General features: G+C 52.1%; 2 long non-coding RNA genes across 2 annotated transcripts; one reads left to right on the forward strand and one right to left on the reverse strand.

The window, feature by feature from the left end:
- Positions 1-21188: 21188 nt before the first annotated feature.
- LOC135191141 (uncharacterized) lies at positions 21189-21877 on the reverse strand. The gene is made up of 3 exons (XR_010308735.1): positions 21805-21877; positions 21342-21513; positions 21189-21258 (listed from the first exon to the last, which is right to left on the reverse strand). It is a non-coding gene; the product is annotated as an uncharacterized LOC135191141 (long non-coding RNA).
- Positions 21878-22103: 226 nt separating this feature from the next.
- Positions 22104-23817, forward strand: LOC135191115 (uncharacterized). Its single transcript, XR_010308729.1, has 2 exons — positions 22104-22594; positions 23018-23817. It is a non-coding gene; the product is annotated as an uncharacterized LOC135191115 (long non-coding RNA).
- Positions 23818-24125: the final 308 nt, after the last annotated feature.

A 24125-nucleotide genomic window follows, 5' to 3' on the forward strand; every position in this document is an offset into this window, starting at 1 on the left:
CATCGAAAGAGAAGCCTTTGCAAGAGCCATTATCAACGTGTACAACACACATTATGTCAACAACAAAAAAGGCATGGAAGGAAGCAACATCCCAGCAGATGAAATCAATACCTTTCACAGCAAACATCATCAACAACAGAGGGAGGAAAAGCCACACAGCCAAGGAGTGCAGTCAAACTCTTAAGTGCACTGCAAACCTGCTCAATATTCAGAGCTGGTAAGATGTTAGCAGATAATCAGCAGCATCCCAGTTCCTGCTGCTGTGCTCACCCTACCTCCTGTGCTCTGACTCTGGCAGCAGCCTCTCACAAATCCAGGAGCTCTTGCTCATTTTCAAGGATTCAGGGCTGCAAAGCAGAGCTGTTTCCTTTGGATCTCTCCTCAGCCTACTGCTGCTGCTGATAAAATTACAGATCTCCATCTCTGTCACTTCTGAATCACATTTGGGAGATGCAGCAGGCAGGCAGTGAGGGTGGGGAGAAGGCATTTACATAGCAATTTTAGGCTGAAAGAGGGAATGAGTTTCTGGCCATTTTTAGAAGGCAGCCTTGCATCAGATTTGCCTCCAACCACTTTGCCTTGTTTGTCTTTGAGTATCTTCTATAAATAATTCCCAGATTCACAAATTCATAGAACGGTTTGGGGGACTTTAAAGCTCATCCAGCTCCATCCCCCTGCCATGGGCAGAGACACCTCCCACCAGGCCAGGTTGCTCAAGGCCTTATCCAGCCTGGCCTTGGGCATGTCCAAGGAAGGGACATCCACAACCTCCCTGGGCAACCTGTTCCAGTGTTTCCCCATCCTCACTGTCAAGAATTCCTCCCTAATCTCCAGTCTCAATCTGCCCTCTTCAAGCTTCAATCCATTCACTCTCATTCTATCACTCCCAGCTCTTGTCAAAGGTCCCTCCCCAGCTCTTCTGGAGTCCCCTTCAGGTACTGGAGAGCCACTGTAAGGTTCCCCTGGAGCCTCTCTTCTCCAGGCTGAGCAGTCCCAACTCTCTCAGCCTGTCCCCACAGGGGAGGTTCTCCAGCCCTCTGGTCATCTTCGTGGCCTCCCCTGGACCTGCTCCAGCAGCTTCATGTTCCTCTTATGCTGTGGGCACCATAGCTGGAGGCAATGCTTTCAGTGGGGTCTCAGCAGAGCAGAGAGGCAGAATCCCCTCCCTCTGCTGCTGCTCTCCCTGCTTTGCTTGCAGCCAGCACACAGCTGCCTGCTGGGCTGCCAGTGCCCATAGCTGGCTCAAGTCAAGTTCATCAGCAGCTGACACCCTCAAGTCCTTCTCCAGACTGCTCTGCAGCCTCTCCTCACCCAGCTTGGATATGTGCTTAGGCTTGCCATGACCTAGATTCCTAGGGACATTGATGGCAAAGAAGACCTACCCCCTGAGGAGCAAACAGATCCCTCTTTATAGTTAGGCAACTGTGCTGTTCCACCCTTTCTGAGCCCTGAGTGTTTTCCTCCCCAAGCTCTTCACAAGTCCTTTCTTTTCACCTTCTCATCACACAGCCAGCTCACAAACTTGCCCCTGCTGCACCCCAGAGAGCCACCTTGAAGCCAGCTGTGCTGTGTGAAACGTGGCACCACTCAGCAAAGCCTCAGACTCCAATCCCCAGCAACCAAGGATGCTGTTTCAAAAGCTAAGAGCATCTGAAGTTGGTGCAATCTGGAGGCCACATTCATTAACACAGGGCAGAGAGGTTCCTCTGCAGCACACCTAAGGAGACAGAGGCAGCTAAGCTCACAGCAAGAGATTGCTGCTTCTTCCCTATCTTCTCCTTCCATAATCCACCTTTCCCCTTTCCCCCCACACCTTTGCACTCCAAACAGCACATTGCAATGCTGCTTGTGGTCCATCCTTGCCTCGTTTCCCTACCAGGCTGGAGCCAGCCTTGCTTTCAGACTCAAGCCAGTCTGTTGTTCCCTCTCTTCCCTTGCCACTGCTGTTGGATTATCAGCTCATTTTCCTGACAACTCCCAGAAGCTCCAAGAATCCCACTACAGACAAAACACCCTCACCTCTGAGAAGATGCTTCCTCTGAGGAAGCAATCAGAGCGTGTTCCATTTGCTGCAGAGATTGAGAGGCCTCTGCTAATAGTTTGCTTTCTAGCACAGAACATATCAGTGCTGCCTCCCCACTGCTGCAGCATCTCCCTCAGCCAAGCAGCCTGGAAATTGCACAGCTTTTAAAGGCACCTTCAGCTGCACATGCTGGGAAACAGAACCTGTGACTCTTACTCTGCACCCTCCCTGAGGAGTACCTCACACCCAAATGATTTCCCCAAGTGCTGTCCTGCCAGGTGAGGGAGGAAAGGAGAAAGGAAAGGAGAAATGAAAGGAGAAAGGAGAAAGGAGAAAGGGGAAAGGGGAAAGGAGAGGAAAGGAAAGGAGAGAAAAGGAAAGGAGAGAGGAAAAGGAAAGGAGAGAGGAAAAGGAAAGGAAAGGAAAGGAAAGGAAAGGAAAGGAAAGGAAAGGAAAGGAAAGGAAAGGAAAGGAAAGGAAAGGAAAGGAAAGGAAAGGAAAGGAAAGGAAAGGAAAGGAAAGGAAAGGAAAGGAAAGGAAAGGAAAGGAAAGGAAAGGAAAGGAAAGGAAAGGAAAGGAAAGGAAAGGAAAGGAAAGGAAAGGAAAGGAAAGGAAAGGAAAGGAAAGGAAAGGAAAGGAAAGGAAAGGAAAGGAAAGGAAAGGAAAGGAAAGGAAAGGAAAGGAAAGGAAAGGAAAGGAAAGGAAAGGAAAGGAAAGGAAAGGAAAGGAAAGGAAAGGAAAGGAAAGGAAAGGAAAGGAAAGGAAAGGAAAGGAAAGGAAAGGAAAGGAAAGATTAGGTTGGAAGTGACCTCAAAGATCATCTTGTTCCACCCCTCCGCCCCATAGGCAGGACACGTCCCACTAGAACAGGATAATCTGCTTCCCTGTCCTGCCCCCCACTCCTGCCCTTATCACTCTGCTCCAGACAGCCCCTGCCTCAGCTTTGGCTGGCAGCTCCTTCTCTCCTTCCCAGCACAGGGCTGCTGCGGCATCAGCAAAGGCAGAGAGCAGCTGGGTGGGCAGCTGGCCAAGGCTTGCCCAGCACAGCCCTCCAGAGTTAGGCGACAGAGAGGGAGAACAGCACACAGCACACTTAGGGGAGAGAGGTCCATCACTTCAACAGCCTCTTTGGGCAGGGGAGAGGAGGAATGCGCAGTGCATTCACAGCTCTGTGTTCTTCCAGAGGGATTACAAAACCAGGCAATGTGTTGAATGGGTCATTGTGCCCTGCAGGCAGACTGAGCTGTTAGTCACCACCCTGCTTGCTCCTTGCTTTGTCCTCACAGGGGCTAAGGAGCACTCAGCAGCTGCTCGGGTGCCCAGCTGGCACCTCACAGTAAGATCAGCTTGTTGAGAAAGGGATAATTGGAACGAAATATCTGTGAGAAGAAGGTGGCTTGTAGCTAGGAAGAAAAACCAGGCATAGATTGGGAGATCCACACTTTGTCTTTAATCAGTGCAAATCGTTTTGTGCCTGTGGGGACTGGGATTTAGAAGGCAGCTGGAACAATCCTGTTGTTTTATTGCTGCTAATGTGTGGCAGCACCGAGAGCCTTTGCTTTGGCAGTGTTTACAAACTGAGATATTGAGGGGAAAAACACTGACCCCTGGAAAAGAAACAGGAGAGTGAGACAAACTCTTCTCTTTGCTCTTCCTTGCACTTGTTGCTGTCAGTGGCTCTGTGACCCAGGAGCTCAGGTCAGACAGGTAAAGGCTGACCCCTGGAAAAGAAACAGAAGAGACAGATTCTTCTCTTTGCTCTTCCTGCACTTGTTGCTGTTAAAGGCTCTGTGAGCCAGGAGCTCAGGTCATGGAATCATAGAATCAGGCAGGTTGGAAAAGACTCCAAGCTCAGCCAGCCCAACCTAGCACTCAGCCCTGCCCAACCAACCAGACCATGGCACTAAGTGCCCCAGCCAGGCTTGGCAAGAACACCTCCAGCCACGGCCACTCCACCACCTCCCTGGGCAGCCCATTCCAATGCCAATCACTCTCTCTGACAACAACTTCCTCCTAACATCCAGCCTAGACCTGCCCTGGCACAGCTTCAGGCTGTGTCCCCTTGTTCTGTTGCTGGCTGCTTGGCAGCAGAGCCCAACCCCACCTGGCTACAGCCTCCTTTCTGGTAGCTGTAGACAGCAATGAGCTCTGTCCTGAGCCTCCTCTGCTGCAGGCTTTGCAAGGGTCAGTAAGGTAAAGATTGACCCCTGGGAAAGAAACAGAAGAGTGAGACAAACTCTTCTCTTTGCCCTTCCTGCACTTGTTGATGTTAATGGCTCTGCAACCCAGGAGCTGAGATCAGTGAGGCAAAGAGAGCTTCACAGAATCACAGAATGGTTTGGGGTGGAAGGGACCTTAAAGCTCACCCAGTTCCAGCCCTCTGCCACAGGCAGGGACACCTCTCTCCAGCCCATGTTCATAGAATCATAGAATGGTCCCAGGTTGGAAAGGACCTTAAAGCTCATCCAGCTCCAGCCCTCTGCCACAGGCAGGGACACCTCTCTCCAGCCCAGGTTCATAGAATCATAGAATGGTTCCAGATTGGAAAGGACCTCAAGGATCATCCAGCTCCAGACCTCTGCCATAGGCAGGGACACCTCCCACTAGTGCAGGTTGCTCAAGGCTTCATCTAACCTGGCCTTAAACACCTCCAGGTTGTTCAAAGCAACCTGGCTTGAAGCTCAAGTCTTCATCCAACCTGGTCTTGAATCCCTCCAGGGAGGTTAAATCCCTCCCCAGAGTAATACATAGAAGTGCTTTTAGCTCATGGATCCATAAGCTTCTGCTTTCCTTCTCTTCCCAATTCACACTTGCCAACATAACCTGCAGCACTCTAGAGGGAATAAAACATCTCAGGGATATTTTGCAACTTCCACTTAAGCTCCAGCCTGGCTTTATATTCACTGTCATCTAAACTGTGAATAGATACAGCTCTATATTAGTTTCTTTTTTCCTCCCCAACTTTCCAATTTTATCATTACTGTCTCATTTCTGTGCAGGGCTGCCTGGATGGGGGAGTTTGGGATTTGGTTTGGTTATTTATTTAATTCTTGATTTCTTCTGGAAGAGCCTCACCTTAATGTGGTGTAATACAAAACATAACAGCCATTACCAGGCTGCATAGGAAAGTTAATATTTCATTTTCTCTGTTTTATGCCCTGATGGCTTCCTGCTAACATCAGAGGTAATTCTCACATATTTCACTAGGAAAAGTAATGGGGTGGAAAGACATTCCCTGAGCTCTGCTATCACTGCTCTGCCTGAGACACAGATGGAGTGAGGGCTTGCAGAGATGCTTTCATAGAGTCATCATAGAATCAAGCAGGTTGGGAGAGAGCTCCAAGCTCAGCCAGCCCAACCTAGCACCCAGCCCTGCCCAACCAACCAGACCATGGCACTAAGTGCCCCAGCCAGGCTTGGCTGCAACACCTCCAGCCACAGCCACTCCACCACCTCCCTGGGCAGCCCATTCCAGTGCCAATCACTCTCTCTGACAACAACTTCCTCCTAACATCCAGCCTAGACCTGCCCTGGCACAGCTTGAGGCTGTGTCCCCTTCTTCTGGTGCTGGGTGCCTGGCAGCAGAGCCCAACCCCACCTGGCTACAGCCTCCCTGCAGGCAGCTGCAGGCAGCTGCAGACAGCAATGAGCTCTGCCCTGAGCCTCCTCTGCTGCAGGCTGCACATCCCCAGCTCCCTCAGCCTCTCCTCACAGGGCTCTGCTCCAGGCCCCTCCCCAGCCTTGCTGCCCTTCTCCAAACACCTTCCAGCACCTCAACATCTCTCTGCAATGGAGGAGCCCACAACTGAACACAGCTCCCCAAGTGTGGCCTGAGCAATGCTGAGCACAGGGGCAGAAGAACCTCCCTTGTCCTGCTGCCCACACTGCTCCTGAGCCAGCCCAGGATGCCATTGGCTCTGCTGCCCACCTGGGCACTCTGCTGCCTCCTCTTCAGCTCCTCTCTCCCAGCACCCCCAGCTCCCTCTCTGCCTGCTGCTCTCAGCCACTCTGGCCCCAGCCTGTAGTGCTGCTTGGGGGTGTTGTGGCCAAAGTGCAGAACCCTGCACTTGGCCTTGTTCAGTCTCATCCCCTTGGCCTCTGCCCACCCATCCTGCCTGGCCAGGTCCCTCTGCAGGGCTCTGCTACCCTCCAACAGCTCCACAGCTGCTCCTAGCTTGGTGTCATCTGCAAACCTACTGATGCTTGACTCAATCCCCTGATCCAGATCATCACTAAAGATATTGAACAGGACTGTGCCCAGCACTGATCCCTGGGGCACACCACTGGTGCCAGCTGCCAGCTGGATGTGGCACCATTCACCACCACTCTCTGGGTCCAGCCCTCCAGCCAGTTCTTGTCCCATATCAGAGTGAATCTGTCCACTCTGGTGGTGCCTATTCTGGACAGGCTTTTCAGCAGTTCAGAGGAGCTGCTTGTTACATATGTCAGGAAGGCAACAGCAGGCATCCTTTGGTTTTGGTTTTGGGTTGTTAGCTTGTTTGTTCACCTCCCAGATGAGAGAGCAGGAATGGATGCCTTCACTGAGGTACAATCTTGGAGTTAGTGGGGTGGAAAATTGCATTGATACTTCCCAAGTCAAATGATCAACTTTATTGAACAGCAGCAAAAGCTAAACGTTTGCATGAGGCTTTTAAAAGCAAATCCTCATCCTCTCTTTCCCTCTCTCTGACAAGTGAAAGAGGAAGTAGAGCAATTTTATCTCTCCAATTCATGAGGGCTTAATTGGAGACCAATTTATGTTGGATGGAAGAGGAAAACATAGAGATAAGAGACATAAAATTCAGGGATTCATTCATAGATTCATGGAATGGTTCAGGTTGGAAGGGACCTTAAAGCTCAGCCAGTTCCAACCCCCTGCCATAGGCAGGAACACCTCCCACCAGCCCAGGTTGCTCAAAGCCTCATCCAACTTGGTCTTAAACATCTCTAGGGAGGTGGCAGCCACAACCTCCCTGGGCTATCTGTGCCAGTGTCTCCCTACCCTCACTGGGGAGAATCTTTTCTAGTACCTAGCCTGCTGCTCTGCCTGCAAAGCACAACTCTTCTCAGTTCCAGGGCACACACAGCAAGGGAGGTTGGTGCTTGCAGCAGAGACTCTTGCAGCACAGTGCTGGTCCTTCCAGTGGTGCCAACTCTCTTTGGTGCTTTCAGAATGCAGCATATGGAGAAAGATCTGCTCTGGCAGCCTGTCATCCCCCAGCTCAGAGCCCTCACAGGAGCTGCCAGTGCTGAGCAAAGGAATAAAGTCTCCTCAGCACATTCACTCCTTGGCTTTTCCTGGGGCTACCTCCTCAGGGTATGCAGCAAGAGTCGAGCCTTTGCCAGCTGCCCTGCGTTTAAGTCTCTTTGCAGAGCTCAGGGCAAAGGGAAGAGTGGATCAGTTTGTGGGGCCAGGGCAGTCCTCCATTTGCTGACAAGCACTCAGCAAGCTGTCTGCAGTGGTTCTGAGGGCACAAAGTCATACCAGGGTCTGCTACAAAGCCCCCACCCTGTGTTGGAAGGGGCAGCTCTTGAGATTAGTGGAGCAAAAGACATCTTCAGGCTCAAAATCCTGCTTTGGGAATTGGGATCAATGGCAGGAGATTAAGCTGCCCAGGGAGGTGGTGGAGTCATCATCCCTGGAGGTGTTGAAGCCAAGCCTGGCTGGGGCACTTAGTGCCATGAACTGGTTGACTGGGCAGGGCTGGGTGCTAGGTTGGGCTGCAGGATCTTGGAGCTCTCTTCCAACCTGCTTGATTCTGTGATTCTATGACTCTAAGCTAAGGAACTTTGCTCTGTATCACCTCCTCACTGCATGACCTGACACATATCTGTGCTGTCCCAGGACCTAGGGCTCTCTCTGTGCAAATCAGCATGAAAAGACTTGTGCAAAGCAGTAGAAGAGAGGCAGAGTCCTGTCTTTCAACACCCAAGGATCTTTGCCAACCCAGCTTTTGATTCAGGCTCTGTAAGGAGGGAACACAACATGATCAAGTTTGGGCAGAACTTACCCTGAAGATTGAACAGAGTATGCAGAAATGGAAAGGAAGGGAGGGATGTGCCACCAGCAAGCTCTGCTCTAAACCAGTTCCCTTCCCCAATAGAGCTAACAAGATGCATTTGCAACAGGAACTGCTCAGCTCCGCTAGCTGTGGCCAGTGAGAGGCTGAGGTGGGCAGCTGTAAATCTCAAACCAGTGAGAGGCTGAGCTGGGCAGTTGTAGATCTCAGACAAGGCAGTGAGAGGCTGAGCTGGGCAGCTGTAGATCTCAATTCAGTGAGAGGCTGAGCTGGGCAGCTGTAGATCTCGGACAATCCAATGAATGGCTCAGCTGGGCAGCTGTAGATCTCAGAAAGGCCAGTGAGAGGCTGAGCTGGGCAGCTGTAGATCTCAGAAAGGCCAGTGAGAGGCTGAGCTGGGCAGCTGTAGATCTCAGCCAAGCCTCTCCTCCACCAGCAGTGACCCTTATACTCCCTCCTCCCCCCAGTGCCTCCCTGCTGAAAGGCAACTCTTTAAAGGCTGTGCCTAAGGAAGCCACTGGTTTCACATTCGTTAAGGGGTGTTTGATGTGCCAGCCCTGGACTCTGCAGCTTTGGCACCTGCTGCCTGTGATGTCTGACATGAGAAGAAGGGATTGGGCTCTGAACCTAGCAAGGTCTGGGAGAAGCTGTGGAGGGAAGGACACTACATTGTAAAACCAGAGGACAGCAACTTATGATCATCATCCAGCTTAAAGCAGCAGGAGGAAGAATTCCTCAGGCAGCTATTTTTAGCACCAAGGATTTTGACAAGAATGCCTCTTGCCCTTCTGTGCTGCCTTTGTGCCTGCTCTCTGCTTTAGGGAGAATTGAAAGGTGAGCTATGAAACAGGGAGAAAGGGGATAAAAGGAGAGAAGTATGTGGTGGCCTAAAAAGCTCTGGTATCAGTGGTGAGAGCAGACAGAGCCTGCTTCCCACCTAGGGAATGAACTCTATTTTCAGTCTGCTGAGGTGCCAGGGAATACTTTGGAGACAGCATCTCAGGAGGCATTTGTTGAGCATCTTGGAATCACATGCAGAGGGGATAAAGGCTTAAGGCTGCAGCATCTCGAGATGGAAGGAGACAATTCTAGTGTTGAGCTGTCCTGAAAAGCTTTGAGTCTCAGCAGCAGCCTTCCTGATCCCCAGTGGCCACAAATCCAGAGCTGAGTGCCTGTGTCTAAGCTTGGTTATTTTTGGTCAGTGTGCTGAGGTGTGCTCAATGTCAGGAGGCTTCAGGGGAGCCCAGAATTCCTGCTTTCAGGCTTCTCTCTTTCCCTTGTCCAAAGGGAACACCTCCAGTTTGTCAGATAAAAAGTGTCTGAGCTTCTTTTCCAGTATTGACTTCTAATGCACAGCACAAAAATGCTTCCAGAGAAACTGACCCTGGGAGGCAATAAACAATTGCTGGGCACAGTCTTCTTCAATATCTTTAGTGATGATCTGGACCAGAGGATTGAGTCCAGCATCAGTAAGTTTGCAGATGACACCAAGCTAGGAGCAGCTGTGGAGCTGATGGAGGGTAGGAGAGCCCTGCAGAGGGACCTGGCCAGGCTGCATGGGTGGGCAGAGGTCAATGGAATGAGATTGAACAAGGCCAAGTGCAGGGCTCTACACTTTGGCCACAACAACCCCAAGCAGCACTACAGGCTGGGGCCAGAGTGGCTGAGAGCAGCCAGGCAGAGAGGGAGCTGGGGGTGCTGGGAGAGAGGAGCTGAAGAGGAGGCAGCAGTGCCCAGGTGGGCAGCAGAGCCAATGGCATCCTGGGCTGGCTCAGGAGCAGTGTGGGCAGCAGGACAAGGGAGGTTCTTCTGCCCCTGTGCTCAGCACTGCTCAGGCCACACTTGGGGAGCTGTGTTCAGTTCTGGGCTCCTCCATTGCAGAGAGCTGTTGAGGTGCTGGAAGGTGTTGAGAGAAGGGCAGCAAGGCTGGGGAGGGGCCTGGAGCAGAGCCCTGTGAGGAGAGGCTGAGGGAGCTGGGGGGGTGCAGCCTGCAGCAGAGGAGGCTCAGGGCAGAGATCATTGCTGTCTGCAGCTCCCTGCAGGGAGGCTGTAGCCAGGTGGGGTTGGGCTCTGCTGCCAGACAGCCAGGGGCAGAACATAGTCTGAAGCTGTGCCAGGGCAGGTCTAGGCTGGATGTTAGGAGGAAGTTGTTGTCAGAGAGAGTGATTGGCATTGGAATGGGCTGCCCAGGGAGGTGGTGGAGTTGCTGTGCCTGGAGGTGTTGCAGCCAAGCCTGGCTGGGGCACTTAGTGCCATGGTCTGGTTGATTGGGCAGGGCTGGGTGCTAAGTTGGGCTGGCTGAGCTTGGAGCTCTCTTCCAACCTGCTTGGTTCTATGATTCTGTGAGTTGCCAGAGCCTATGACTGCAGATGAGAGGCAGGTTTGTGGGACCTTCCTTCCAGAGATGCTCCTCTCCATCTCTGACAACATCACTGCTTGCTTTGAACCCCAGGTGAGAGTTTCCTCAGGAAGAGCAGCAGGGCTGAACCCCAAGCCTGTAAATGCTTCACTTGGCAGCTTCCACACCTGCAGCCACAAGGCTCTTTCAGGAGAGGCATTCCCCCTGCTTTCACAAGATGTCTGCTTTCAGATGACACCACAGGAGGCAAGCCCAGATGAACCTGCAGAGGTTTCTGCATGGCAAATCTCCCCCCTACTTTTGCCAGGGACTTGCCTCTATTCTTGTCTTCAAAAGTGATTTCAATGCACTAGATTAAAACATTGTCCCCAGACAGAGGGAAATCCTCAAACCTAGGGGCACAGAGAATTCATCAGCTCAGGGACAATTCTTCACTGCTTCACTTTCTCATCTCAGGCTGCGTCGCCTACAGGGTTGAGATCAGGTCTGTGTGTGTATAGCTCTATGATTCCTTTCATCCCCTAAGTGCTGAAAGGCTGAGCAGGAAGGCTTTTTCCACACATCTTAATGAAACAACTCTTTTTGTTGGCCAGCCACACACTGACCTCTTTATCTCCCCATTGCTTTCAAGGGCAGGGGAGCTCAGTGACATAGGCTGCAGCCAGGAATCTGGAGAACCTTTGAGCCAGTCACTTGCACACTCTGCCTTCTCATCTGTGAAGGGCTTACTGATAAGACCTTCAACCCAGGCCAGGCTGCATCTATCCCAAGGGCATCACAGACCCTCAAAAATTCAAAATACAAACCCACCATGCACAAAAAAAAACCCCTCCAAACCCACCAAAGCACAAAACAAACCAACCCCAACTACAACAGACCCCAGCAAACCAAACAAGAAACACAGTAAAAAAAAGCCAACACAAAACCACACCAAAAAGGACCAAAGACATCCAAAATCCCAACACAAAACCACACCAAACACCACCAAAGACATCCAAAAACCCAACACAAAACCACACCAGAAACCACCAAAGATATCCAAAATCACAACACAAAACCACACCAGAAGCCACCAAAGACATCCAAAAACCCAATACAAAACCACACTCAAAACCCCAAACACATCCAAAAACTTCCACTCAAAACCAGACCAAAGACCCCAAACACATCCAAAATAACCCAGCACAAAACCACACCAAAACCTCCCAAACACATCCAAAAACTTCAACTCAAAACCAGACCAAAGACCCCAAACACATCCAAAATAACCCAGCACAAAACCACACCAAAACCTCCCAAACAGAAGCCAAAACCCCACCACAAAAACACAAACCTCCCCAAAACAAAGCAATTAATAAGAACAGGACTAAGTCCAGGGAAGGGCAATGAAGCTGGGGAGGGGCCTGGAGCACAGCCCTGGGAGGAGAGGCTGAGGGAGCTGGGGGTGTGCAGCCTGCAGAAGAGGAGGCTCAGGGCAGAGCTCATTGCTGCCTGCAGCTGCCTGCAGGGAGGCTGTAGCCAGGTGGGGTTGGGCTCTGCTGCCAGGCACCCAGCAGCAGGACAAGGGGACACAGCCTCAAGCTGTGCCAGGGCAGGTCTAGGCTGAATGTGAGGAGGAAGTTGTTGTCAGAGAGAGTGATTGGCATTGGAATGGGCTGCCCAGGGAGGTGGTGGAGTCTCTGTGGCTGGAGGTGTTGCAGCCAAGCCTGGCTGGGGCACTTAGTGCCATGGTCTGGTTGGTTGGCCAGGGCTGGGTGCTAGGTTGGACTGGCTGAGCTTGGAGCTCTCTTCCAACCTTCTTGATTCCATTATCTATGATCTAAGAAAAAAACAACCTCAAACCAACCCAATCAAAGCCAACCCAACAGCAAAACCAAACCCACACTAAGCAGGATTTGGTGTCCAGCATTGCTGGGAGTCAGCAATTCCTCTCTGGAAATGCAAGGAAGAAACACTTAAGGTAAGCAGACAACTGCATCTCACTACATTAAGTAATTCTTCAAGAGTAGAGTGAAGTTCCCTCAAGCAGGCAGGCTCCAAGCCACTGTTCAAATTCAATTCCTTAAGCTTCAGCTGTCTGAAAACAAGCATGGGAGAACAGCTATGAAGCAGGAACAAATCTTCACATCACCTAATCAGAGACACTGCAGGCTTGCAGCCTCCCTTGCTGGTGGTCAGGGAAGAGAAGCTCTCTCCAGAGCTGATTGAAGAAAAGCAAAGCTGTCAGATGAAGAAGAATCAAAAATGAGATACAAAGTGAAATTGGAGAGCCTGAGAATGGAAATGAAGGCACATGAGCCTGACAAGGATGAGGCTCAATCTCCAAATCCAGGCTCCCACTCAGAGGATTTGTCAGCCCAGGGACTCAGGGAAGAGCAGGACATCAGTGGCTCTGGCTTCACTGGCCTCAGAGTTGCTACCCAGGATCACAGGATGTTAGGGGTTGGCAAAGACCCAAAGAGATGTAGTCCAAAGTGATCATAGTGTCAAGGAGCCAATGCCCTACTGGTCCTTGTGTTCCACTTCTCCCAGCTGGCAGCAGTGAGCCCAAGACAGGCAGAGCTTTCCTGACAGGTGCCTCTGCTCCCACTCTGCCCAAGGTACTTGTACTGGTGCATCAGTGCCACACTGGAGTTGGATGGAGGAGCATGGAGGGTGGAAGATGCAGGAGCAACTGTTGCAGTCCCATCCCTGCTGGCACAGCTGGGCAAAAGCAAACCTCAGTTCTTGCATTCCTGGCATTTGAAATTGAAGTTTGTCTCCTTGACAGAGCAGGCTGTGAATCAAAGAATTTCTCCTTCCTCCTCCTTCATCCATTTCAAATGTCAAGCAAAATGAGACCAGCTCTGAAGGACTGAAAAAAAAACAGGCCTCTTGAAGCTCTGGAGTGCTGACTTGCATCACATCAGGGATCTTAGCTTCTTGGTTTGTAAATAAGTCAAGGGCAGCTGGAATAATTTACCTGTCAAACAACAGTGAGCTTCCAATTTCCCCCTGACAGCCCCAGCTCATGTGTGCTGCCTACCTTGTGCAGGAGCCTACAGGAGGAATCAATTCTTTAACCACATGTTGATGTATAAACATGTACTCTGCTGCTCTGCTGTGATCCAGCCATGGAGCAGGCACCTGAGAGAGGCTTTACCTCCAATCCTCAGTTCTCCTTTTGGTTTCAGGCCAGATCTGGTTGCAGCTCTCCCCTCAGAGATATTCTAGAGGCAAAGCAGGTGAAGCATGCATGCAGGTAGGTTGCCCAGCATGGTTTATATGAGCCTGTATCAGTTCAGATGTTGCCTGGAGTAGTCCAGAGCTGCTGTTTATGTGCTGCAGCTGCTATCCAGGCTCTCAAAGCATGCTGTGGACTTCAGTGAGCCAGGCTGAACCCTCAGCTCACACAGGACAGCCACTGGTGGATGGAGCACCTGAAGCTCAGGGGAGCACAACTTTGCCCAAGGAATGGCTCATGCTAGAAGGGACCTCAGAGATCATCCACTCCAGACCCTCCTGCCATGGGCAGGGACACCTCTCAACTAGACTCAGCTGCCCAAAGCCTCATCCAGCCTGGCCTTGAACACCCCCTAGGAAGAGGCATCCACAGCCTCTCTGGGCAGCCTGGTCCAGTCTCTCACCACCCTCATACTGAAGAACTTCCTCAGCTCCAGCCTAACCCTGCTCTGCCTCAGCTTCAAACCATTCCCTTCTCCTGTCTCTAGACACCCTCAGGACGAGTCCCTCTGCAGCCTCCCTGCAAGATCCCTTCAGGTACTGGCAGGCATCTCTAAGGTCCCACTGGAGTCTTCTGCAGGCTGCACACCTCCTGCTCCCTCTGCCTGTCCTCACAGCAGAGCTGCTCCAGCCCTTGGCTCATCTTTGTGGCCTCCTCTGGACTTGCTCCAACAGCTCTGTGTCCTTCTTCTGCTGGGGACAGCAGAACTGGGCACAGCATTTGAGGCTGGAGGCTCAGCAGAGCAGTGTGAAGAGGAAGCAGAGGAGCTGGCATGGTTCACAATGTTTTGGGTGCTATGAACTGGACCAAGTCTCTGCATGCCTGCAGAGCAAAGGCAGTTGGTGCTTGACTTCACCCACAGGATTAACCTCTCAGCTTCACAAACCACTCTTTGTCTTTTCACTGGCATGCCAGGAAGATGCAGGCAGAGTGAAGTCAGTGCTTTAACTGTGCTTTAACTGCAGGCTCAGCAGGCTGTGCTGGGTCAGACACATCCTCTCTAATCCACTCTCCATGTCTTTAAGGCAGCCAGATGCAGAGTCAAGGGAGGGAAAAAAGACCCTAACAAACATCCCCAAATCTTCCCTGCTCTGCTGTGAGCATTGATTTGTCAGAGTGAAGTCAGTGGTTTAACTGCAGGCTCAGCAGGCTGTGCTGGGTCAGACACATTCCCTCTAATCCACTCTCCGTGTTTTTTAGGGCAGCCAAATGCAGAGCCAAGGAGGGGGGAAGGAAGAACCTAACAAACATCCCCAAATCTTCCCTGCTCTGCTCTGAGCATTGATTTATCAGACCATAACACCCAGGGTAATTGCATTAGAATTATTAAGACTCAGACTAAGCTTTGGACCATTGAGCACAAGCTTAGCCAAATCATTTTTACTTCTGTTCAGCTCCCTGCATTATCACCTCGTTTACTAAGCTAAATGATCAGAAGTTTAGCAGCTCTCTGCAGAACATCTCCACCAAAGGGCAGCACTTCGCTGGCACAACACCTCCAGCAAGCAGCATGCCCCAGAGCAGGGGCTGCAGCTGGCACAACACCTCCAGCAAGCAGCATGCCCCAGAGCAGGGGCTGCAGCTGGCACAACATCTCCAGCAAGCAGCATGCCCCAGAGCAGGGGCTGCAGCCTGCACAACACCTCCAGCAAGCAGCATGCCCCAGAGCAGGGGCTGCAGCTGGCACAACACCTCCATCAAGCAGCATGCCCCAGAGCAGGGGCTGCAGCTGGCACAACACCTCCAGCAAGCAGCATGCCCCAGAGCAGGGGCTGCAGCTGGCACAACACCTCCAGCAAGCAGCATGCCCCAGTGCTGGAGCTGCAGCTGGCACAACATCTCCAGCAAGCAGCATGCCCCAGAGCAGGGGCTGCAGCTGCACAACACCTCCAGCAAGCAGCCAGCCCCAGAGCAGGGGCTGCAGCTGGCACAACACCTCCAGCAAGCAGCATGCCCCAGAGCAGGGGCTGCAGCTGGCACAACACCTCCAGCAAGCAGCATGCCCCAGTGCTGGAGCTGCAGCTGGCACAACATCTCCAGCAAGCAGCATGCCCCAGAGCAGGGGCTGCAGCTGCACAACACCTCCAGCAAGCAGCCAGCCCCAGAGCAGGGGCTGCAGCTGGCACAACACCTCCAGCAAGCAGCATGCCCAGGGCAGGGGCTGCAGCTGGCACAACACCTCCAGCAAGCAGCATGCCCCAGAGCAGGGGCTGCAGCTGGCACAACACCTCCAGCAAGCAGCCAGCCCCAGAGCAGGGCTGCAGCTGGCACAACACCTCCAGCAAGCAGCATGCCCCAGAGCAGGGGCTGCAGCCTGCACAACACCTCCAGCAAGCAGCATGCCCCAGAGCAGGGGCTGCAGCTGGCACAACACCTCCAGCAAGCAGCATGCCCCAGAGCAGGGGCTGCAGCTGGCACAACACCTCCAGCAAGCAGCATGCCCCAGAGCAGGGGCTGCAGCCTGCACAACACCTCCAGCAAGCAGCATGCCCAGGGCAGGGGCTGCAGCTGGCACAACACCTCCAGCAAGCAGCATGCCCCAGAGCAGGGGCTGCAGCTGGCACAACACCTCCAGCAAGCAGCATGCCCCGGAGCAGGGGCTGCAGCTGGCACAGCACCTCCAGCAAGCAGCATGCCCAGGGCAGGGGCTGCAGCCTGCACAACATCTCCAGCAAGCAGCATGCCCCAGAGCAGGGGCTGCAGCAAAGCTTTTACCACTTCGTTAGGTGTCGGTGCCTGCAGGCAGCCAGCTCCAAGCTGCTGGGGACAGGACCCTGAGCCAAAGTGCAGCCTGAGCAAGAGCAGTAGCCAAAAGGCTGACCAAATGTTTCCACTTCGTGTCAGGAAACAAACCCAAGTGTTGACAAATAAAGGCACAAGAGCTGGGCTGGCCAAGAGATTCTTCAATGTTTTCCCCCTGGCTGAGTTTTGCTTTCTAATGTCGACACATGCAAAAAATCCCTGCTGTGCCCAGATCTGGGAACACGTCCCAGAGCCCATGGGAGGTGCCAGCCCTTTCAGCAGGCGTTTGCCTGGCACCGTTTGCCAGCAGAAAGCAGGGCACACGGCGGGGACAAGGCTGTGCAGCCTGACTTTGGGCACCTGAAGAGCCCTTTCCCATTGCCTGCCTGGCAGCAGGCCAGGGGCTGGCATAAGTCGAAGGGGGGACTTGCCCTGCTCTTGCTGCAATCATAGGCAGGTGGTGGAGTTGCCATCCCTGGAGGCATTGAAGCCAAGCCTGGCTGGGGCACTTAGTGCCATGGTTTGGTTGATTGGGCAGGGCTGGGTGCTAGGTTGGACTGGCTGAGCTTGGAGCTCTCTTCCAACCTGATTGATTCTATGATTCTATGAATCATAGAATCAGTCAGGGTTGGAAGGGACCACAAGGATCATGCAGTTCCAATCCCCCTGCCCTGGACAGGGACACCCTACCCTAGAGCAGGCTGCACACAGCCTCAGCCAGCCTGGCCTCAAACACCTCCAGCCATGGGGCCTCAACCACCTCCCTGGGCAACCCATTCCAGCCTCTCACCACTGTGCAGAACCCTGCACTTAGCCTTGTTAAACCTCATCCCATTGGCCTCTCCCTGCCCATCCAGCCTGACCAGATCCCTCTGCAGGGCTCTCCTACCCTCCACACCTGCTCCTAGCTTGGTGTCACCTGCAAACTTACTGATGCTGGACTCAGTGACCTGATCCAGACCTTCCTTGCTGCTGGGGAGGAGGTTTGGCCATTCTGGTACTTGGGTGCTTTCTCAGGATGCTGTTTTGTTGCAGCCTCTTCCTCCCTTGTGGCTGATGCCACAAAAGTTCTCTCCTGCTGAGCCTTCAAAGTTGTAGGAATCTGACAGCTGAAACTTTCTGTCCTCTGCTAAATGTGGCTGAAGTGAGCTAATGGTGCAGAAGTTATGGGCAGGCTGTGTACAGACCCTGATTATCCAAGCCTCATTTCTTTAAGAAACTAAGCTAAAAAGCAATTAAAAGCTATATCATTAAGGTCAAATCAGTCCTGCCATGATAAGCATCACAGCAATCTGCTTAAGCTCCTTTTTTTGCTCAAGCCCTTGCACAGGTTTGGCTCCACAACACTCAGCTGCCTTTTCAGCCTGTTTACTTCATTTGGAAGAGTTAAATATCTGGAGTGATGACTGCTGGACAAACTACAGCCTCCTGCTTCCCAAAGGACACTGTGACATCAGGGGTTTAGCCCAGGACAAAACCAACTCCAGAGTAAGCAGCATCCTTCCAAAGAGAAACAAATATGCTACAGCAAAGTCATTTCTGTGCCAGGAGTGTGTGTCCATGCAGGCAGCTCCCCTGGAAGGCTTCTGCCTGCACATTTCATTCTGCAATAGCTGTTCCAGTCACTCCCTCAGTGTGGACAAGCTTGGTGAATGAAAGTGACCTGTCTCTCCTTTTTTTTCCTCCTCTGATGGAGGAAAGAAACCACATCAGGAAACTGAGTGTGCTTCAGGGCATCTTTGAACCAATTCCAACCGATTTGGCAGACCCAGAAGTTTAAGGGAAATTAATTTAACAAGGGCAAGTGCAGGGTTCTACACTCTGGCCACAACAACCCCAAGCAGTGCTACAGGCTAGGGACAGAGTGGCTGAGAGCAGCCAGGCAGAGAGGCAGCTGGGGGTGCTGAGGGAGAGCAGCTGAACAGGAGGCAGCAGTGCCCAGGTGGGCAGCAGAGCCAATGGCATCCTGGGCTGGCTCAGGAGCAGTGTGGGCAGCAGGACAAGGGAGGTTCTTCTGCCCCTGTGCTCAGCACTGCTCAGGTCACCCCTGGAGTGCTGTGTCCAGTTCTGGGCTCCTCAGTTCAAGAGAGATGTTGAGGTGCTGGAAGGTGTCTGGAGAAGGGCAGCAAGGCTGGGGAGGGGCCTGGAGCAGAGCCCTGTGAGGAGAGGCTGAGGGAGCTGGGGGTGTGCAGCCTGCAGCAGAGGAGGCTCAGGGCAGAGCTCATTGCTGTCTGCAGCTGCCTGCAGGGAGGCTGTAGCCAGGTGGGGTTGGGCTCTGCTGCCAGGCAGCCAGGGACAGAACAAGGGGACACAGCCTCAAGCTGTGCCAGGGCAGGTCTGGGCTGGATGTGAGGAGGAAGTTGTTGTCAGAGAGAGTGATTGGCACTGGAATGGGCTGCCCAGGGAGGTGGTGGAGTGGCTGTGGCTGGAGGTGTTGAAGCCAAGCCTGGCTGGGGCACTTAGTGCCATGGTCTGGCATCTTTGATCACATTTTGTGCTTCTGTGCTCCACAACCTCCCTGGGCAACCTGTGCCAGTGTCTCACCACCTGCACTGCAAACAACTTTTTCCTAACATCCAGTTTCAATCTCCCCTCTGCCACTTCAAACCCATTCCTCCTCCTCCTGTCATTACCAGACCTTGTCAATAGTCCCTCCCCAACCCTCCTGTATCCTCCTTCAGATCCTGGAAGGCCACTCCAAGGTCTCCTCCAAGCCTTCTCTTCTCCAGCCTGCAGAGTCCCAACTCTCTCAGCCTGTCCTCAGAGCAGAGCTGCTGCAGCTTCTTTAAGGTCCCTCCCAACCCAAACCATTCTGTGCTGCTATGACTTCATCTGCTTGCAGAGATATGAGAGGTGAGGGATGTGTCTCCCAGTCTGCTTGCCATGGAGACTCTAAACTGAAGAAAGCAGAAGGGTTGATTGAGTCCAGGACGGGCCAGGATGATTTCACTCTGGGCTGGCATGTACCAAAGTGTACTGAGCTATCTTTGGAGCTCCTTAGCATATTTGCTCAGCTTATTTGCATACACAAATATAAACTGTGCTCTCCAAAAATTGCTCAAGCAGAGTCTGGAGCAAATTAAACACTCGAGCTGAGCAGAGAGAGAGGAGAGAGAGTGAAAGAAATTCACAGCTATTGCAGGTTCTGAGCCTGCAGCCAGCGTGGCTGAAAGCAGAGAGCCCTGCAGACATCCAGTGCTAGGAGAAGGCACAGAAAACATGACAGGGAAGTCACACTGGGATGAGAGATGCATGAGCAGTTTAGTTCTGCAGCCTTTTTATTCAGCTAACATGGAGAGCTGCAGCTGCCAGCAGTGATGGGGATTGCATGGGACTGAAGGAAAGACTTGGGGAAGATCAAGGCAGAGAGCCTGACCCAGAGCTATTTAGAGTCGTAGAATCAGTCAGGGTTGGAAGGGACCACAAGGAGCAGCCAGTTCCAACCCCCCTGCCATGGGCAGGGACACCTCACAATAGATCAGGCTGCCCAGAGCCTCATCCAGCCTGGCCTGAAACACCTCCAGCAGCAATCCAGGAGTCGAGCCAAAGGGAGCAATCCAGCAGCAATCCAGAAATCAAAGGGAGCAATCCAGCAGCAATCCAGAAGTCAAAGGAAGCAATCCAGCTGCAATCCAGAAATCAAAGGGAGCAACCCAATAGCAATCCAGACGTCAAAGGGAGCAATCTAGAACCAATCCAGGAGTGAAAGGGAGCAATCCAGAAGCAATCCAGAAGTCAAAGGGAGGACATCTCTCCTATGAGGACAGGCTGAGAGAGTTGGAGTTCTTCAGCTTGGAGAAGAGAAGGCTTCCAGGAGACTTTGAAGTGGCCTTCCAGTATCTGAAGGGGGCTCCAGGAGGGCTGGGGAGGGACTATGGACAAGGTCTTGGAAAATCAGGAGGAGGAATGGATTTAAAGTGGCAGAGGGGAGATTGAAACTGAATGTTAGGAAGAAGTTGTTTGCAGTGCAGGTGGTGAGACACTGGCACAGGTTGCCCAGGGAGGTCGTGGAGCACAGAGAGGGAGGGTGAGGAGACACTGGCACAGGTTGCCCAGGGAGGTTGTGGAGCACAGAGAGGGAGGGTGAGGAGACACTGGCACAGGTTGCCCAGGGAGGTTGTGGAGCACAGAGAGGGAGGGTGAGGAGACACTGGCACAGGTTGCCCAGGGAGGTTCTGGAGCACAGATAGGGAGGGTGAGGAGACACTGGCACAGGTTGCCCAGGGAGGTGTTCAAGGCCAGGTTGGATGAAGCCTTGAGCAACCTGTTCTAGTGGGAAGTGTCCCTGCCTATGGCAGGGGGTTGGCACTGGCTGAGCTTTGAGGTCCCTTCCAACCTAACCCATTCCATGATTCTGAAATAGAAAGACAGATGCCACAGATTCATCCTGTCCCCTGCAGACCAGTACCAGAAGATATGAAAAAGAGAGTTCTTGGCTAAAGGGCAAGAAACACCCAAATTAATGTTGCTTTTCATCTTCACTCCCCCACCTGGAAGATGTCCTGTCCATCAACCAGCACTGCAGAACATCTTCCCCTTCTCCATTCCTCTGCACAGCAGCTGACATTGAGCACTGCCTTAAAACCTGCCCAGCCCAGCAGTTCTGCTTTGTATTTAGGTTTTAAGAGTTAAGAAGGATTTTCTTTGTGTGAGCTCTGACTTTCAGGGCAGACATGAAGAGTAATCAGCTCTCAGGAGCAATGTTTCCTTCCAACCCCCACTCTCCCAGCAAGACACCACAGGGGACTTGGATTCTTTTCTTGCCTCCTCTCCCCCACAACTGGCAGGCAGAGAGTCCCCAGACAGTGCTGGCTTGCAGCAGGAGTCTCCAGATGCATTGCACCATGGAAGGACCAGAGGGAATCTTGTCACGAAGTAGATGGAGGAGGAACTAATGGAAAGACAGGGAAGAAAAGAGGTTTCAGCTTGCATCCTAGCAAAACATCCTGCCTGTTCCAAGGGTGATGGATTTACCTCGTGGAGACACTGGAGTGATGGAGTTTATCTAGGCTGGCAGTGTAGGCTGTCTCAAGAAGAAGGGATAGGGAAGAGGGAGTCAATCACAACAAGCCTCTCAGCCCCTGGCTGCTGGAATTTCCATGTGGAAGTCAGGAGGGGTAGATGAAGCAGAAAGAAATGCAGAGACCTAAAACACAACCACATCAAACAAACCCAATCTTCAATCAGAGTGGCTGAGAGCAGCCAGGCAGAGAGGGAGCTGGAGGTGCTGGCAGAGAGCAGCTGAACAGGAGGCAGCAGTGTGCCCAGGTGGGCAGCAGAGCCAATGTCATCCTGGGCTGGATCAGGAGCAGTGTGGCCAGGTTGGAAGACACCTCCAAGATCATCCAGTCCAACCTATCCCCCAGCCCTATCCAGTCAACCAGACCATGACACTAAGTGCCTCATCCAGGCTTTTCTTGAGCTCTTGCAGGCACACCTGAACTTGGGGGAAAACACTGAGCTAGAACAGAACTTCATTACACAGCATCACAGGATGCTGGGGGCCTGGAAGAGACCTTGAAAGATCATCTAGTCCAACCCCCCTGTCAGAGCAGGACCTATAGCAGCCCACACTTGAATATCTGCCCCCTTCTCACCCCAAACCCACAGCACCTGGGCTCTATTGGAGTCTCCTCCCACCTCAGGTGCAGCCACTTCGCCCTCCCTGCTTACTGCCCTATTTAAACAGCACCAGCAAGGAGGGAAGCTCCAAGCTACGCCCATTTGGGCAGAGGGATCCTCCTCATCTCCGGTGAGTCCTTGTGGTGTGCACTGGGTGAATGGTGGTGGTGATCTAAAGGCCGGGGGGCCTGGTTGGCCCCCCGGCTCGCTAGGGTTAGGGCTGACATCTACTCCAATACCATTCATGACTGCTGCTTGCATCTCCTTAGTAGAGTCACTGCACTTGGCTGTGGGGTGCACTTAGGATTAAGCAGAGGACCTGTATGTGTCCTGTTACTTGGCCAGCTGCATTTCAGGAGATGCTGCACTGCATTGGAGTGGTAAGTCCTCAGTCTGCTTTTATCCAGCAGGGGAGTCTCTTCCCAAGGTTTCTATCTTCAGCATCTTCAGAGCCATGGAACAAGGGAAGAAGCTGAGGCCAAAAGGAAGAAGAAGAATGGATGTGCCTAGGAGCAGCTGGGTGCGTTCAGTAACAACGATGGGAAGAGATCCATGCAACTCCTTGCTGCTTGCCTTTGATCTGCTGGGGGCAAGCAGCACCTTGGGTGAGTCGCTGAAGGGAGGCAGCAGCACCTTGGGTGAGTTGCTGAAGGAATTGCTGGGCAATCCTGGAGCTGAGCTTCCCAGTGAATAGCAGAGCTCCACACAAAAGGTTCTCAACCCTTAACAAGAAGAGCAGAGTAAGGAATCCTTTTTGTTCTGGGCATGTAACATTAGAGGACCTGTCAGCACTCATTTCACTTGATGACTTGGGGAAATCTCTCTGCCTTTTGTCTTTTGCTGCTTTTCTTTCTCTCTTTTATTGCTGGTTGTGGTTCTGTGTTTCTTTTCATTCCTCCTCTCTCCCAGAAAGAGTCGACATGAAAAATGAGAGACAAGAATTGCATTGTCAGTTAGAAACGCACAGATGTAATGAATTGTAAGCTGCTTGACCCTTCTTGGCTATTGATTCTGCTCTTTTTAACTAGGGAAGGAAGCCTGTGCTGCTGGTGCAGAAGCTGATAAAGGAATGAAGAGAACTGCAAAGTGAAAACTGGACCCAGGATTTTCTGATCTGAAGCTTAAGCCTGTCCCTTGTCAGCACCAGCTGAGATGCTTCAACACAATGCAGCTCCCTTCAGTAAGGGGAGGAAAAGACTCCCCCAAAATATCACTTTGTGTGCCTAAGGAACTTGCCTGTCCTCATTTATCAACAGCCCTTATCAGGAGGAAAGTGTAAATTGAGACCACAAGCAGAACCCAATGTTCTGAAAGAGAAAGCTCAAAACAAACTGAACAAGAAAGTGTTTTGCTTTCTGGGATTTTTATCTCCTATCAGAAGCTTAAAGCTGCTCATGAAATATTTTCACTCACTCCAAGAAGAAAGAAAAGAGGGGAAAAAAAAACCAACACCAACCTAAAAACATATTTCCTGTAAAAAGATAATACCAAAGAATTTGCATTTTCCCAACAGCTGCAGTAAATCCTCCTCTTGCAGGGCTGCTGAGAGAGGGATGCTGAGCTTTAAGCAGTTAGAGCAACTGAGCTTCAGCTGCTGTAAATCAGCCTAGTTCCACTGAAACAAGAGATTTTGGAGCTCCTCTCTGCACAATGCAGCTTCAAGAATCATAGAAAGATGCAGCTTGGCAAAGGCCCTTAGGGTCACCAAGTCCAACCTCAAACCCTCTGCTACAAGATTTGCCTCAAATCAGAGTACCAAGCACTACATTCAAGCCACCCTTAAGCACAGTTGGGGTTGGTGACTCCATCACCTCCCTGGGCAGCTCATTCCAGTCCCTGACCACTCTCCATGAAAAACCTTTTCTTGATGTTCAATCTAAACCTCCCCAGCCTCAGCTTGAGACCATTCCCTTAAAGAATCATAGACTCAAGCAGATTGGAAGAGAGCTCCAAGCTCATCCAGTCCAATCCAGCCCTGCCCATTCAACCAGACCATGGCACTAAGTGCCTCATTCAGTCTTTGCTTGAAAACTTCTAGGGATGGTGACTCCACCACCTCCCTGGGCAGCCCATTCCAATGCCAATCACTCTCTCTGACAACAACTTCCTCCTAACATCCAGCCTGAACCTGCCCTG

This window comes from Pogoniulus pusillus, chromosome 38 (assembly GCF_015220805.1).
Source record: "Pogoniulus pusillus isolate bPogPus1 chromosome 38, bPogPus1.pri, whole genome shotgun sequence".
Lineage (NCBI taxonomy): Eukaryota > Metazoa > Chordata > Aves > Piciformes > Lybiidae > Pogoniulus > Pogoniulus pusillus.